This window comes from Hylobates moloch, unplaced genomic scaffold, assembly GCF_009828535.3.
Source record: "Hylobates moloch isolate HMO894 unplaced genomic scaffold, HMol_V3 SCAFFOLD_12, whole genome shotgun sequence".
In the NCBI taxonomy this organism is placed as follows: Eukaryota; Metazoa; Chordata; class Mammalia; order Primates; family Hylobatidae; genus Hylobates; species Hylobates moloch.
This window is the reverse complement of record NW_026652287.1, coordinates 15,766,503-15,779,203: the sequence shown is the minus strand read 5'-3', so window position 1 is coordinate 15,779,203 and position 12,701 is coordinate 15,766,503. Positions and strand designations below refer to the sequence as shown.

The following is a 12,701-nucleotide window of genomic DNA, read 5'->3' as shown; positions in this document are numbered from 1 at the left end:
TCCATCAGTTTCACAGGCTGCTGGGAAGGGGGCTGCTGGGAACTGCTGTTCATTCCTGTAGACTACCTTGGCTCAAGCCAAGGGTCACAGCACTTTCCAGGGGCAGGAGGTGTCTTTCAGAGCCTGAGGTAGAGGGTGGGAGTTGGTCCTAAAACCTCCTAGAGCAGCAGAATCAGCCCCTTCCTGGTTGCAAATCCAGCTTTTGGCCAGGTGCAGTGGCTCATGTCTGTAATCTCACCATTTTGGGAGGCTGAGACAGGAGGATTGAGCCCAGGAGTTTGAGACCAGCCTGGGCAACACAGCAAGACCCCAGCTCTACCAAAAATTAAAACTTTTAAAAAATGAGCTGGGCACAATGGTGTGCGCCTGAAGTCCCAGCTACTTGGGAGGATGAGGCAGGAGGATCGCTTGAGCTCAGGAGTTAGAGGCTGCAGTGAGCTCTGATTGCACCACTGCACTCCAGCCCAGGCAACAGAGCAAGACCCTGTCTCTAAAATGGAAAATCCAGCTTCCTCTTACACTGCCTGTCTGCACTCGTAGAGCCAAGGCAGCACCTGCAATCTGCATTTTAAAGCACTCTCCAGAGGACAGTGCAAGACCTGATCAAGGTAGAAAGATGTTGGGTGTGGGTCATCAGCTGGTCTGAGCCGGCAGGACAGCTGACCTAGGGACTGCATTTCGGGTTAGAAGGATTCTGGAAACAGGCAGGCCTCTGGGATCAGGAAAAGAATCCCCAGTACCCCTGGGAGTTCTGAGAACTCTGAGCCAGCCCATTACATACAGCTAGCTGCTGGGAGCAATTTTATTCCATCTTAAAATGTCAGTTCCTGGAATTTTATTATATTAAACTAGTCAAGGATTAAATGATGGAGCTGTCTGATGTGGGGGATAGGAAGTGGCATTCTCTGGACATCAGCCCCTCCTGCTTGGCACAGTTGCTTCGGTGGGGACAAAAGCCCTGGGACAAGGAGAAGGGCACATGGCTTCACACTGTCCCTTGGCGATCTCGAGGAAGCCCCTGGTATCTAGGATGAAGGGAGTCTGTCCTACCCAATCACCTGTCTACCCTGACCCACTGACCGCTGTTAGCTACTAGACAAGCACTTGTACTTGTTCCTTTTGCCGGAAACTCTCTTCCACTCCCGCTTCCTCTTCAGACCTCAGTGGAAACTCACATCCTCAGGGAGGCCTTCTCAGAGTCCTCTTCCCCTCTCCTGGGTCCACAGCCAAACAAGCCACCATCAGCAGTCAGCAGGGAGCTGGGAGGGAGGAAGTCTTGCGTAGGATGACAGAGGAGGATTTATTCCTAATTGCAGGGCTTGGAGAAGTCATCAGGAGATCCTTGGAGCAGCACGAAGGCAGGAAAAACCAAGGCACAATTTATGCATTCGTTCAATCATTTATTCATTGCACATTTATTGAGCACCTACTATGTTCAGGGCTCTGGCTGGGTCCTAGAGCCACAGCCAGGAATAAGATGCCACCTTTGCTCCTGAGGAACTCCTGGTGGGGTGAGGAGACAGACACACGGGCAGTGACAAAGCAGATGGGTAAACAAGGTCTGATGTGATGGAGCCCACAGAGAGATGGAATGTTCAAACCAGAATGGGCCCCTGGAAAGATCTGTCATCCCTAACGCTGAGCTTCAGGAAGTCCAGGACTGTCCCCAACTGTGGTCCCGAAGGGATACAGCAAAGCCAAATTCTTGGTGGACAGATGTCTCTGTGTGGGCCCCTGCAGTGGCACCCGCCATCTGCCCGGGCTCTGCCCTCCTCTGGCAATGATGGGCACACCGCAGGGCGCCCTCCACGCAAAGCCAGCCGCTGCCTGTTCCAGGACGTCATGGCTTTCATTCAAACCTACCAATGGCTCTGCAGGCGTCAACAAAGCAAGAAGCAAGAATGAGGTCTGCAGCTTTGCATGGGGTCTGGCCAGGGCTCATTGGATTTTTTGTCTAGAGCCCTGGAAGAGGGGCACCCTGTGTGGGGGCAAGCTTTTTCCCCCCCAATAACACAACATGACTTTTGGAGGACTGGGAAACACTTGAGTCACCAAGCAACTGCGTCTTTTCTCCCAGAGGACCTCCTCCCGGAGGAGCTGATTAAAATTGGTGGCCTCAATTCATATAGTTGGTCCCTGTGAAGCCGCAAAGGGCAGCTGAGCCCAGAGATGGCCAGGACGGTCTTCACTTTGGCTCTCCCACCTTCCTGTCACGGAGGGCTATGAAACCATACTTGGGCAAGTTAACCTCTCTCATCCTCAGTTTTCCCATCTGTAAAGTGGCAATAACATTGTGAGGGTTAAATGCAGATTCATATATGTAAGGTGATTCATATATGTAAGGTGATTGTGAAGGTTAAATGCAGATTCATATACGTAACATTGTAAGGGTTAAATGCAGATTCATATACTGAAGGTGCTTAAAACTGCCTGACACCGTTAAGTGCTAGCCAGTGGTGAGCTGGTAAACAAGTTCTCTGAAAAGGGCAGGAGCGGGGGAAGTCCTAATCTGTAGCAGTTGCCAATTTCTGTGTGTAAATACTCCTACCATAGTCAATTTCAAGTTACTGATAATTTAACAATAGGCTTGCAAAATTCCTGAACTTTGTTTTTTACATATGAGGTCTCACTGTGTTGCTCAGGCTAGCGTCGAACTCCTGGGCTCAGAGGATCCTCCTGCCTCAGCTTTCCAGGTAGCTGCGAATACAGGCATGTGCCACCATGCCCGGCTTAAAATCCCTGAATATTTAACCATTTGCTCTTGCAAGCTAGTCAAGACCAGGAAACTACTACCCAGTTGACTGTCATATGTTCGTTTATTTGTTCATTCATTCACTATTGAGTGCCAGGAGTTTGGACACTACAGTGGAGACAGTCCCTGACCTCAGGGATCCCAAAGTCTGCAAGGAAAGAGATGTGAACAGAACATCATGGTATGCTAGCCGGTACCAGTCACTGCAGGGGCCTGGAGGAGAGGGACCCAGCACATCCGCATTTTACTGATAGAAAAACCAAGATGTTCCCAAAGGATTGTAAACCGGAATCAGAGCGTAGACTTGAAGGTGTCTGAATAGCAGTTTCTGTAATTCACCTGCCCCTTCTAATGGTTTAGCTTGGGGTAACTCCCAAGGTATGGTAATGTTCTAGGAGCAACAATACATTTTTTCTTAGCATTTGAGCCACTGACCAAGAGATTTATGGGGACTCCAAGTACCACTGAGACTGCCTTTGCAAAACTTATAACAGAAAGTTATGACACTGAGAGAGAGCTGATCTAATCAACCCTCATCTTGCCTTGTAACTTTCAAAATGCCCTTGGTCATTCCTGGGCTTGAGCCAAGCTAACTTTGGGAGAAATTTAATTTATAGTTTAAATGAGAATAGCCCTTCCCCAAAACTAAGCCGCCTTCATAAAACTAATGAAAGGCTACCGGGTGACCGGGCACAGTGGCTTAAGCTTGTAATCCCAGCACTTTGAGAGGCTGGGGTGGGAGGATCGTTTGAGCCAGGAGTTCAAGACTAGCCTGGGCAACTTAGTGGGACCCTGCCTCTACAAAAAAAAAAAAAAATTAGCAGTGCATGATGGCACGTGCCTTTGGTCCCAGCTACTCAGGAGGCTGAAGTGGGAGGATCACTTGAGCCCAGGAGTTTTAAGCTGCAGTAAGCCGTGATCACACCACTGTGTTCCTGCCTAGGGGACAGAGTAAGAACCTCTTTAAAAAAAATGAAAAGAAAAGAAAGGCCACCAGGTTAGGAGGATGAGAAGGGCCTGAATTTCGCTAAGACGCAGGCATAGTTAAATGACAACCAGCCATTATTCCAGAGGACACAAGATTTGCAACTGCCCCAATTCACTATTGTGGAACCTAAGATTGGCCTTTTGAGATGTCTTTACCTGCATTTCTGATGACCGGATGGCCCCACCCAGACCTTCAACTCTTGGCTCAGCCGGTCCTGGGGACCCCGTGCAGAAGTGGACTCAGTGCACGAGGACCATTTTCCACTCCCTTATGATTGCACCCCCAACCAATCAGCAGCCCCCATTCCCCAGCCCCCTGCCCACCAAAGTATCCTTTAAAAACCCTAGCTTCCAAATTTTCAGATTGATTTGATTTGACACAGGGGTGCCCAGCCTTGTGTCAATTAAGCTCTTTCTTTATTGCAATGCCATCGTCTCAGTGAATTGGTTTTTTCTGTGCAGTGGGCAGGAAGAACTCATCAGGTGATTACATCATCTTGCTTGGCCTCTTAGAGAAGACCGCACCTAAACCACATCAAACAACCAATGTGTGGTGATGCTCTCATAAAGTAGGTCCAGGGAGAGGGAGACCGCACAGGTGGCCTGCATCAATGATTTGGCTCTGACACAGACGCTTTTTCTCATAAGGTCATTCAGGCTCCTTAGGCTGGTTTCATATGTCATGGTCTCTTGGTTTTCATGTCAATGGGATCAGAGATTTATCTGCAATTTGCATTTTGAAATTAAAGTTATCGTTTTGATTTTCTTTTGAACAATCTTTTTTCCCCGAGGCACCCTGATCTTCCCCCCCATAGCCGTGGGCATGCTATAGATGGATTCAGATCTGAGTTGAATCCTGGCTCTGCCCACTCCCTGGCTGTGTACCATTGGGTTGGTTACATTGCAACTCCAAACCTCAATGTCTTCATCAGTATATAATAGGCCTCACAATCCCATCTCTGAAGAGTCGGAACAAGGGTGAAATGGGTGGCATAGAGCACACCCTTCCCAATTGTCTGTTCCTTTTTTGGGGGGATAGTTGGATATCAAGGACTTTATAGCCACCCTGACTCTCCTGTCTCTTCTAGCCTCCCGTCTCTCCTGGCCCCGTGACTCCCAGTGCAACACATCAATGAAACTCAGACTCGAATCTCTGTCCAGCTCCCAGTTCTTACAGAATCAGGTTTGGTCTTGGGAGAATGATCGCAGCAAGGGGGTTTTAGAATAGTTCCTTCTCTTCATTCTCTGAGAGCTTTAAACTCAACCTTGAGTTAGAAAATCACCCCGGCCCCTTCCTGGGTGGCACAATCACTGCTGTCATCAGCATCGTTGCTTCAGCCCATGGCTGGAGCTGAGTGGCCCAGACCTCAGAGGGACGCTGCCCTATAGGAGGGCAGGCTGGCTGCCTAAAAATAGGAGAAGGAGACTGGGCTTTTGGGGAGGGCAGCTTAAGCTTGTTTTTCTATTATTTATATAATTATAAATAGTGACCAATTACCGGAACTTGCAGGGGGCAGATGGAGTGTTGTCCCTGGATGGGCTTCAAACTCTGCATTGTTGTCCAAGAAACAAAGTTACCAAGCAGAAAGAGGTGGCAAGGGCCCCAAATCTATTTTCACTTCACCATCACTTTACATCAAGCCTGGTGGAGGAGGCTGGGCAGGGGCCAGGGGGGTGGGAGCTGTCGAAGAAGACAGGAATAATCAGCATTTGGAAGACTCTGCTAGGACCTCTTCTCAGGTAGAAATGCAACAGCCCTAGGTAGAGATGCTTTTATTTATTCATCATTTGTGATTTGAGGAGAGGCATCCTACACCATTAGACAGGACTGTGTGGTAGGCAGAACGTGGCCCCCAAAGACGCCCACGTCCTAATCCCTGGAACCTGTGAATATGTTAGGTTACATGGCAAGAGGGAATTAAAGGAGCAGATGGAATGAAGGTTGCTAATCAGCTGACCCTGAGATGGGGGAGATTACCCTGGATTATCTGTGTGGGCCCAATATAATCACAAGAGTCCTTATATGCGAAAGAGGAAGGCAGGCTGGGCTCGGTGACTCGTGCCTGTAATCCCAACACTTTGCGGGGCTGAGGAGGGCAGATGGCTTGAGTCCAGAAGTTCGAGACCAACCTGGGCAACATGGTGAAACCTCATACGTACAAAAAAATTCAAAACAATTAGCCGGGCATTGGTAATGCATGCCTGTCGTCCCAGCTACTCAGGAGGCTGAGGTGGGAGGATCACCTAAGTCTGGGAGGCGGAGGCTGCAGTAAGCCATAATCATGCCACTACACTCCAGCCTGGGTGACAGAGTGAGACCCTGGCTCAAACCAAAACCAAAGCAAACCAAATCAAAGAGGAAGGCAGTAGGGTCAGAGTCAAGAGAGATGTGATATGAGAAAGACTCAATCGGCCATTGCTGTTTGAAGATGGAGGAAGGGCACCAAGGAAGCTAGGCAGGCTCTAAACTGGAAAATGCAAGAAAACACATTCTCCTCTAGAGCCTCTGGAAGGAACACAGCCCCACTGACACCTTGATCTTAACCCAGCAAGACCCATTTTGGACTTCTGACCTCCAGAACCGTACTTGGGCAATTTTTTTTTTTTTTTTTTTTTGAGACGGAATCTCGCTGTCCCCCAGGCTGCAGTGCAATGGTGCAATCTTGGCTTGCTGCAACCTCTGCCTCCCAGGCTCAAGCGATTCTCCTGCCTCATCCTCCCGAGTAGCTGGGATTACAGGCAGGTGCCACCGTGCCCAGCTAATTTTTGTATTTTTAGTACAGACAGGGTTTCACCATGTTGCCCAGGTTGGTCTTGAACTCCTGACCTCAGATGATCCACCTGCCTCGGCCTCCCAAAGTGCTGGGATTACAGGCGTGAGCTTTTGTTTATATAAGCCACAGAGTTGGTATAATAATTTGTTGCAGCAGCAACAGGAAATGAATACACACACTGGGTTTGCACTTGGAAAAATACAGTGCCAAGGAGACAGCGTTGACCAGACTGTCTTCCTACAGGGATGATTTTTTCTTTTTCTTGAGACAGGGTCTCGCTCTGTTGCCCTGACTGGAGTGTAGTGGCATGATCACAGCTCCCTGCAGCCTCAAACTCCTGGGCTCAAGCGATCCTCCTGCCCCAGCCTCCTGAGTAGCTGGGATTACAGGCACACACCACCAAGCCTGGCTAAGTTTTAAATATTTTGTAAAGCCAGGGCCTCGCTATGTTGCCCAGGCTGGTTTTGAACTCCTGGCCTCAAGCAGTCTGCCTCAGCCTCCCAAAGTGCTGGGATTACAGGCCTGAGCCATTGGCCCAGCCCTAAAGGGATGATTTAAGTTCTGTGTGCATGCGATCACCTTGGTTCTTATTTAAATTCAGATTCTGAGGTCCAGGTGTTATATCTCAGGAGGCCCAGGAATTCATTTTATTTTACATTTTGTATTTTTATTGATATATCGTAGTAGCAAATATTTTGGGGGCATGTGATATTTTGATACATGTATACAATGTGTCATGATCAATCAAGTTAATTGGGATATGCATCACCTCATTTTTTCTTTGTACTGGGAACAAATTTTTCTCTTCTATTTTGAAATATAAATTACTGTTAACTATAATTATAATTCCCTACTTACTATCAGATTCCCTACTATCAAATACTAGAACTTATTGCTTCTATCTAATTGTAATTCTGGACCCATTACAGGAACGCTTTTATTTTATTTTATTTTGAGACGGAGTCTCACTCTGTTGCCCATGCTGGTGTGATCTCGGCTCACTGCAACCTCCACCTTCCAGGTTCAAACGATTCTCTTGCTTCAGCCTCCTGAGTAGCTGAGATTACAGGCACATGCCACCATGTGCCTGTATTTTTAGTAGGGACAGGGTTTCTCCATGTTTGCCAGGCTGGATTCAAACTCCTGACCTCGGGTGATCTGCCTGCCACGGCCTCTCATCTCAAAGTGCTAGTATTACAGGTGTGAGCCACCGAGCCTGGCTTTTTTTTTTTTTTTTTTTTTAAGATGAGATCTCATTCTGTTGCCCAGGCTGGAGTGCAGTGGTACAAACATGGCTCACTGAAACCCAAACTCCTGAACAAATAGCACTAGAAGCGCACCACCACGCCTGGCTAGTTTTTTAATTATGTGTAGAGACGAAAGCTCACTATGCTGCCCAGGCTGCTTGAACTCCTGGGCTCAAGCCATCCTCCTGCTTTGGCCTCCCACTGTGTTAGGATTACAAGCGTGAGTCACTGTGCCCAGCCAGGAGTGCGCTTTAAATGAGAACTCCAGGTGATTTTGATGGAGATGGTCTTGTGTGTGTTGTAATGGCTTTGAGATATTACCCACATACGACACCTCCATTTAAAGTGCACAATTCAATGATTTTTCGTATCTTCAGACTTGTGCAGCCATCACTACAATCAATTTTAGAACATTTTTGTCAACCCCCCAAAAAACCCCATACTCCCTGTCACCCCTCAATTCCCCCATCCTCTCCGGGTTCTGACAACCACTAATCTCTTCTGTCTCTGTGGATTTGCCTATTCTGGACATTGCATATAAATGGAATCATACGATATGTGGCCATCTGTGTCTGGCTTCTTTCACTCAGCATAAGGCCTTCAAGGTTCATCCATGTTGTAGCACCCGTCAATGCTTCATTCCTTTTCATGACTAAGTAATATTCCATAGATAAACCGCATTTTCTTTATCCATTCACGGGTTGATGAACACTTGGGTCGATTCCACCTTTTGGCTCTTATGAATAGTGCTGCTCTGAACACTAGAGTACAAGGGTCTGTTTGAGTCCCTGTGACAACCTCATTTTGACACCCATGGACACAGTGGCTTGGGAGTCATTTTCCTTTCTGTATGCATCATTTCCAGAGCAGAGACAAGGGGAGTGAGTACAGGGAATCACTGGATGAGGAGGTTCTATACGTGCCAGTAACTGTACAGCTTCCCTCAAAGTATCTCACGTAACTGTCATGGCCAAAGATAGAGGCTTGGGCAATTAATCACACTGTGTTGCCAATGTGGAACCAGAGACTCATGGAAGCTCAAATCACTTACTTGAGTTCACATGGTCTGCAGATGACACAGCCCTGGTGGGTCCAAGCCCCTGACCCACAAAGCAGTGATACTTCTCACAGGTGCCGATCTCCACCGGAGGTTACCTGGCTGGCAAAACAGGAAGAAAGTGCAAAATCCATTTATTCCATCTGCTGAATCGGATGGCCACAATTTAGCTTTGAGTAATGACCGAAGAATTCCCCTTTGCGGATTACTAAGCACTTTCTAGATTCTATGAACTTTTCTGCCTCCTGAGACAACACTACAGAATGTGCATTCTTCACATCTCTGTTATGAGCACAAGGAACTGAGGCTTGGCAAAGCGACCCCAGGCTGCCACATTGGTTCTCAAATGGTTTTGTGCCATAGGATTCCTTGTGTAAAAGGGGACCCAGGAACCTGCATTTTAACAAGGATTGGCCAGGTGCGGTGGCTCACACCTGTAATCTCAGCACTCTGGGAGGCTGAGGTGGGTGGATCACCTGAGGTCAGGAGTTCAAGACCAGCCTGGCCAACATGGCGAAACCCTGTCTGTACTAAAAATACAAAAATTAGCCGGGCATGGTGGTGCACACCTGTAATCCCAGCTACTTGGGAGGCTGAGGCAGGAGAATTGGTCCAACCCAGGAGGCAGAGGTTGCAGTGAGCCAAGGTCACGACACTGCACTCCAGCGTGGGTGACAGAATGAGACTCTGTCTCAAAACACAAACAAGGACTGCACCGGGAAAGGGACGGTTAAGAGTCCCCTTGGACTAAGATGCTAGCTTCTCATGGCCTCACTGTCCCTGGACACCTGCAGGAACAGACTCCACACTCAGGTGCAAGGAGGGAGATCCTTCCTAAAGGGCCACCTCTGTGACCACAAAAGGGCACAGACCGGGAGGAAAAGCTATGACTTAGCTGTCCCCTCGGCTGTCTGGCCTCCAGGCAGGCCCACACCTCCAGTGTGCTAGTAAGTGACAAGGCTGGAACTGAATGCTGAGTTGGCCGCCTTTGGGGACCATGAGCTGCCCCACGGGACGATGCAGCTGGCTGTGGAGCTGCGAGCCAATCTCAGCACCTCAGTCACCCTGGCACCTCCCCAGCCAGGGAGGCCCAGCCCCAGCCATCTCCTCTCTCCCCCACTTCCCTCCTGGGATGACTGCAATAACCAGTGAGACGGGCTGAGTGCCTGGGAGGCAGGGATGATAAATATATGTTGGGGTTCACAGTTGGTGCAGTTGATAATTTGGGGCTTACTTGGGAAAGCAGGCAGCAGGCACCTACCATTTTGACCAGCTGGGGCAGGCAGCTGGGGTGGGAGACTGTAGAGGTAAGAGGTGGGGCCCGGAGCCCTGAGGCCCCGCAGCCCTGCCTGGCCATGCTGACTCAGCAGAGCTCAGAACCCATTCTCCGCTGACAAGGCAAGCGTGCTCTTCTCAGCTGGCCGCTCTCAGCTGTCTCTTCAAACCCTCCCAGGAGGGCTGCGGAGAGCAGACACAGGAACCACACCTGGCTTCCTACCTTCATGCAGGAAAACAAGGAGTGGGATGTAAACAAAAGGCGGGAGGCTTCTCAGCTGCCCTTTAAGTAGAAGCTTCACCTGTGCCAAGGAGACCATGTGGTTAGTAGGTAGGGGAGAAAAATGCTTTGAGGGTTTCTGGGTCCCAGCTGCCTGCACAGGCAGGTGAAAGTCCTGCACCAGGTTCGTTGTTTCGACCTGATACAGGACCCTTCCAGGGGAGAAAACCTGGAGAGAAGTTCTCCCTCCCTCCCTTCTTTCCGTAGGAGCTGAACAGCTGAACTTCTACTGAAGTTGGGGAACTCAAGGCAGGGCTGACAAGCCCCTCGGAATTGGCTAGTTCTACCCTCTCGTTTCCCTTCCCTTTTTTTTTTTTTTGACAGAGTCTCACTGCGTCACCCAGACTGGACTGCAGTGGCGGGGTCTCAGCTCATGGCAACCTCTGCCTCCCAGGTTCAAGCAATTCTCTGGCTTCGGCCTCCCAAGTACCACCACGCCTGGCTAATTTTTGTATTTTTAGTAGAGATGGGGTTTCACCATGTTAGCCATGCAGGTCTCAAACTCCTGACCTCAGGGGATCCACCCACCTTGGCAAAGCGCTGGGATTACAGACGTGAGCCATCATGCCTGGCACCGCCTCTCATTTTCACAGAGGAAGAAACAGAAGCTCATAGTGGTCACCCAGCAAGGATATAACTGGCTGGATCTAGATCAGGTCCTGAGACTCAGACAGGGGCACAAGGGGACTCTGCAAGGGTGGATTCGGTCAGGTTCTCCAGCATTCTAGTATGAAAAGGCAGGTTCCTGGCTGGGTGCGGTGGCTCATGCCTTTAATCCCAGCACTTTAGGAGGCCGAGGCAGGCAGATTACCTGAGGTCAGGAGTTCAAGACCAGCCTGGGGAACATGGTGAAACCCCGTCTCTGTTAAAAATACAAAAATTAGTTGGGCATGGTGGTGGGCACCTGTAATCTCAGCTACTTGGGAGGCTGAGGCGGGAGAATCGCCTGAACCCAGGAGGCAGAGATTGCAGTGAGCCGAGATCACGCCATTGCACTCCAGCCTGGACAAAGAGCAAAACCCCACCTCAAAAAAATAAATAAATAAATAAATAAATAAAAAGAGGCAGATTCCTGGAACCTATTGAGAGAGAACTACTGAGCTGCCTCCTCTATACATTCAAATCTGAGAGCCTCTGCTCTAGAGACCTAGACAGATCTGGGGTCAAGTCCTGTCTTTGGCCTTAGGCAAGTGACTTCACCCCTCCAATCCTTGGTTCCTGTCTGCAGCCCGTGAAATGGGCACACAGATTTTACATGAAGTGCTGCCATATAGAAGGTGCTCAGTAACAGACAGGTGTGACCCTGGTCATCGGCTGGCTCAGGGCCTGCTGCTCCAGGTGCAGTTGCTGGGCCTGGCCGGGACTCAGTGGGGAACGATGGCCTCTCAGGAGGCTCCTGCACAAGCTGATGAGCATGGGGCAGAGAGTCCACAGAGATAAGTTCTTCTCAGGTTGTGTGCTGCAGGAGATGGGGAGGACAATTTGGTGCCTGTCCCCTGGGGGCAGGTCCCAGCCCCTCAGAAGGAAGAAGCATAGACAGGCCTGAATATTTATGAAGCCTGGGGCTCAACCCCAGCCACAGATATCACAGGGTGAAGAGCGGGCCTGTCCATTTCTAGGTGGAGGAAGGTGGGTGTGGATAGGCATGAACTCAGCACTGAGGCACCCCTGTGGGTAGGTCAGCAGGAGGTGGGGAGGGTCCCAGGAGCAGGGGCGCCTGCAGGAGGCATCCTTCCCAGGACCTCAGTCAGAGGTACAGGGGCAGAACTGAGGACAGATGCCATTACTGCAAAGTTCCCCTTCCCTCTGTGTCTGTCCACAGAGCATGGCAGAACAGGGGATACCTTCACGCCACTCACACTGAGGCTTCATTTCCTATCCAGGAGGACGCGCACAGAAGGCCCATGGCTTTGGATCAGCCTTGACATTCAGAAGTCAAAGAGAATAGAATTTTCTTGAGATGCATATATATTTAGAAGCAGCAACATGAGGCTAAAGTCTCTTTCTGGAGGACTCAGGAAGTGAGAGCCCTCTGTCTGCTGAGGTACGGAGAGAGCCCAGGTGCAGGATAAACCAGAGCGGCAGTTCTTGAACCTGGCCTCACATTAGAACCACCTGGGGAGTATGTAGAACGCCTGATGCTCGGGCCACACCCAGACCCCATGCGAATGAAGGCTGAGGGGTGGGAAGGGCAGCATCAGTGCTGTTTTTATTTTTATTATTATTTTTTTTAAATGTTTTTAATTTTTTTTTTGGAGATGGAGTTTTACTCTGTCGCCCAGGCTGGAGTGTAGTGGCATGATCTTGGCTCACTGCAACCTCTGTCTCC

At 49.6% G+C, this 12,701-nt stretch overlaps 1 long non-coding RNA gene across 1 annotated transcript in view; it reads left to right on the top strand.

Moving 5' to 3' along the window:
• Nucleotides 1-12,701, top strand: part of LOC116477862 (uncharacterized) — a 40,760-nt gene that overhangs the window by 1,276 nt on the left and 26,783 nt on the right. The window lies entirely within an intron of this gene.